The sequence below is a fragment of the Porites lutea genome, chromosome 6 (assembly GCF_958299795.1).
Source record: "Porites lutea chromosome 6, jaPorLute2.1, whole genome shotgun sequence".
In the NCBI taxonomy this organism is placed as follows: Eukaryota; Metazoa; Cnidaria; class Anthozoa; order Scleractinia; family Poritidae; genus Porites; species Porites lutea.
In genome coordinates this window covers 19,545,623-19,550,622 of record NC_133206.1, presented here as the reverse complement: position 1 = coordinate 19,550,622, position 5,000 = coordinate 19,545,623, and the positions used below count along the sequence as shown (strand labels likewise).

The 5,000-nt window shown below is 40.3% G+C and overlaps 1 protein-coding gene across 1 annotated transcript in view; it reads right to left on the bottom strand.

Moving 5' to 3' along the window:
* Positions 1-4,749: 4,749 nt before the first annotated feature.
* The window catches only part of LOC140941786 (neuronal acetylcholine receptor subunit beta-3-like), a 9,726-nt gene continuing 9,475 nt past the window's right edge, over positions 4,750-5,000 (bottom strand). The window contains exon 10 of the mRNA XM_073390799.1: positions 4,750-5,000. This exon is cut by the window's right edge and continues 355 nt beyond it. The gene's annotated coding sequence lies outside the window, so the exon portion shown is untranslated.

Below are 5,000 nucleotides of genomic sequence, written 5' to 3'. Positions count from 1 at the left end.
AAAAATGTCGAATAAACGGTGCATGAGAGCGAGATTGCAGTACTTACAGCGTAGGTTATAAAGCTAGTGAAGCGACATCGCGAGCTGCCTGTTTTGGTTTACTTTAGCGGTTTTCCTGGCTCACTTGCTTGATTCCCGGGGGGGGTACTTTAGGAATTCCTGGGTGGGGATGTGCCGCTGGGACCCTGGAATCCCTAACCTATACCAGAGCTAGTTCAGCTGAATTTTGCTACCCTATACTAGAGTAAACTCCCCAAATCCCCCCTAGCCTAGAGTAGCTGTTTCCCTAGTCTACATAAATCTTCAACCAACTGATCAGTTTCCTGAAAAATGATACCCTATTCTAGCGCCAAACGCTCTGATTTATATACCCTATCCTAGAGTAAACTGCTTGAAAACCATACCCTTCACAGCGGCACATACCTATATAGCCCATATATGGTAGTACCCCACCCCCACGGGCTTGATTCTCCTTTCAGATGTTTTCTCTGAATAAGAAAATTCACATTTCCCTAGCTAATGCTAATAATAGCGCAAGTTTTAAAAGAAAAATGGTTCTGAATCACCGGTTTTGCTCATTCACAAACAACAAACAAACTTGTAAATGAAGCTGCCACTGAACGATTCCGCCCGGGTTAGCGGGCAAGATCGTAAAAAAACCGCCCGCTCTCGGAACCAATCAGATTGCAGGATTTGGAGGATTCCGCCCGCTCGCAAGCTTCGAAGAAAATAATAAGCCTTTCTGGCTTCGATAGAATGTGCAAATACAAACGAATATGCCTAGAAATTAATTCTTAAGATTTAATTTGTTCTTGCTTTGTCAGTTATCAGCTTGCTAAGGCTCCTATGTCTTTTACCTATTTTTATTTTTATAGTTTTATATTAGTTCAAAGTAATTAAAATTTTTCCATTTATTTTTATGGAAAAAACAAATGTGACATGGTCAAATACTGATTACAGCCTAGAAATTTTTGTTTTCATCCTGTTACTTTCATAGTTTTCCTGAGTGTTATAGAGGTTTCATAGTACCGTATCTTGAGACTTACAGTGTTATTACTTCCTTTTAAAGGGATGCCTATTTTACAGTTCAACCCTTCAAGAAAATTTAAAAAACCTAGGAGACCCTCCCTTCTCTACAAGAATTCATGTATAGGAACAGTCTACGGAAGGACATTATTTAGAACCCAAAATAAGAAAGGCTGAATTCAAAACTGGACTGTCGTCATTTCTTTCTCAATAAATTTATAACATGGGTCTTCCAGCTAATTCCTTAAAACAGGGGAGTGGTTCCCCTTTTAAGCTTTCAATTTAAAAAGTAACTTAACGGACAGACTCCCTAAGTATAAAATCAATGACGATTGGAGTCATTTAGTCATGTTACTAGCTTGTTTTGAGGGGGGTTTACTTTTGAAAATGCACAGAATGTGAGGGAAGTCGGAAAATTGAGACACAGGACTGGCCTTCCATGTCAAAGTTGTCAAACCATATTATGATTGAAGCAAATCCAGGTTTCCTTCAAAAGTAGACAAAAAAAATACGCTTTGACGGTTGTTTGTCAGCGTCAAAATGTAACCCATATAAAGCTTGGCACAGGAACCTATCAGGTATTTCTCCTACCAGGAATGTAGCTTTCATGTACGCACGCAGATACGCCTATGCATACAGCTGAAATCTGGACTACAAAATTATAGTTTCTTTTTCGCGAAAGCATTTTTATCATTGAATCGGGATAAAAATTTCGCATTATACTGGTGTTTTTGTCTTAAGATTTCCTTTATCCTTTGACTCACTAAGTGGAGTGAAATTGGAGAGAGATCACAATGTGAAGGCACAGACCTTAGTTGAGACCTTTCACCAAGCGTACTCCAATTCTAGAAAAATATGAAACAGCAAACTTATCCTTACGGCAGGGCGATGAAGAAGTAAACAAAAGAATCCAGGTCAAAAAATATATATATTTAAACAATTGCAAAAGTTCGTTACAAATTTGTTACAAATACATTTTGTAACGCACTTTTTGTTTTATTTCCATTTCTCTTTTAACCCCTGAAGAAGGTTTGTTTTCAACCAGGAATATTGGGCAATTATGTAAATACATTTTTTTGTTGTTCTTTTATTCTTTTGTTTACTTCTTCATCGCCCTGTCGTAAGAATCAGTTTGCCGTTTCATATTTTTCTACAGGCTTAATTGTACTGATCCACCACGCATTGTTTTTTTTTTCTGCATGTGGACTTGCTGACATGTTATATATTTTGGATACTCCAATTCTACCCCGGAGTCATTGTATCTCTCATACGGCTTTGGTGACTTATCCTCTGCACAGCTGAGCATAGCTTCAGCGGTATGGAGAGACTGCAAACTCCCTTGCAATTCTGCATATGAGCAGAAGGACGTAGTTGATATTGATGGTATTATAACAGAGTTTGCCCGTCTGAAGGGAACACGTCTAGAGCTGGCCCCCCTGGGACCCAATACACGATGGGTCCGCCCTTGTCCTCAAATAAAAGACCACCCCACTAGTTTAGAAGGGAATTGAATTTGAAAAAAAGAACCATGCCTCAATTTCCTTGAGCCGTTTGGGAGTTATATCAAACGTTGGTTAGCTGGGGAGACTGGTTATGAAAGTCGGTAAACTTCACTGCGCGAAACAATATGGCCGCCTCTAGTGATAAACGTACCTCTACTAATCATAACCATGATCAGACTGGGCCTGTATCCTGTACTACACTGACAGACTGTATGTCTGTAAAAGTCGTAAAGCTCTATCTAAGTAGTTATGTTAATGTACAAACAATCAACAACCGAGAAGGAGCCATAAAGGAAAAACTGGCAACCCGTTACTCTTCTCCCTATCCGTCTTATTGGAAGATAGACCGCCAATGGAGCAGAGTCTCTGCAGAGCTTCCACCCAAAACTGTCCGCCCACCTGGGGACGTGGGAACTGTATCATATATATATATGAATACTTGAATTCTGGGTGGAATGTATTTCATAGAGCGCTCAATTCATTTAATTGAAGAGCTTTGACTATTAATAATCACAGGAGTTCAGGCTTCATTCGTTTATTGCGACAGTGCTGTTTCGTATGGTCCGAAATTGTAGGACCACACTCATTATCGTTGAAGCTGCGTGATGAGTGTGGTCCTACAATTTCGGACCATACGAAACAGCACTGTCGCAATAAATGATCGATGATTACTCCTGAAGCCTGAACACCTGTGATTATATATATATATATATTGGAGGTTCTTTGGTGGCCTTCGAGGCAGAGTCTTGTTTTGCTGCAAAGGTCATTTCAAGAATTACTCAGCCTCACTGTACGTCTATATTGACATTACCAAAAGTTCAGATTTACAGAATTTTCAATTGATACGTTTTTAAAAAAAAATTAATAGACCTCCTTTGCTTCTGGTATTTTTCACAATTATCTTATTAACTACTCACTTATCTCGAGAAAGAATATAATTTTCAATTTCACTTCATGGTATGCTTCCAATATTCTTAATAGCAATTAAAGGAAATAAAACATCATAATAATTATTATAGTACTCTTTCTGTTCCGCTGGCCCATGTCACAAAAGCTCCCTATGAAAAAGACACTTTTCTGGTCACAGCCATCAGTATTCTATCTGTTGGAAAAGATTTATATTAAAATCCCACATTTTCACTTACAACATACCTGAAGTTGAACCTGAACTCACTGAGAGTGCACTGTTGGATCTGGTTCTATCTATGCTAAGTCCAGTGCCATCATTGACACTCTCAATATCAGCTGAAACGGCTGGAAGTGAAGCACGCCATCTTCGCCCCCTATCTGCCAAGGTATTCTCCCCATCTGCCACAGACAGAGCTGTAGATGGTGTTGCAGTGGTAGATTCATTGCTACGGCTCCTAGCATCAGCACCAACAACTGCAGTAGGAGAGATATGCACACCAAGGCGCCCAGGTCTATTCACAGATGTTACTGTGCTGGAGACGATGTTGCTTGTTGGGGTGCTTGCAACACTTCCATGTCCAGCCTCTGAGCTAACAACGGGGGTGGCTGATGCTGGATTAATTAGTCTGTTGCTAGTACTAATGGTACTTGTTACAACAGTGGTGGTTGGAGTTGTCACCATGCTAGTTAAACCAGCATCAGCACCAAATGTGTCAGGTGCAGAGGAAACACGACCACTTGATGTCCCTGTGACTATTTCAGAGGTATGAGAGGAGGTTGAAATGGCTAGTGGAGACCTACTGGTACTGCCCTGGTCAGTTCTGGTCCCCATGCTTGTTACAGAGGTATGACTGGTTAGAGATCTAGACCCCCCCGTGATTGAATGGTACTCTCTTGTTGCGGTGGCAGTTGCCACGCTACTAGTGGAGGTTGAAACAGTGCTACGACCACCCACAGAGGTATGAGGGGAGGTTGATACAGGCGATGGAGACTGTTAAATTCAAATTTACCCGAGCGTTTGGACGATATCACACATCCAGCCGCGTCAGTTCAAGTTACAGACTGGCTGTGTGATCACATAATCAATACTTAAAAATGGCATTTTCTCAGTAGAAAATGGTCCAGATAAAAACATTGGCAATCACCTTTTATTTTACTGTAAATTTACAAAGATTTAATCAGTCACAATTAAGTATATTGCATGTGTCTTTACTTTGCGTCATTATTGATATTAGAAACGAGAAAAGGAGATGATCCTTGCTGAGGAGTGGGGCGGGAAGGGAAAGGGGTAATGAGCTAATGGAGATGTAACGCTGAACGGCATCGCATTTCCACGACTGGATTGTCGATAAATATGGTTGCATCTTCAACAGAGTCAGTTGAATAGAGTTGCTCATTGTGGGGATTTTCGAGGTAAAAATTCTGGCAAGTAGGACTAGGTGTCAATTCGTTTTAGCAAGACGTAATTAAAATGGATTGTAGTTACTAGGTAAATGCATACACAAAAAGAGGCTACATTGGGATGGCAAAATTTACATTAATCCTGTAATAGGCCACAGACAG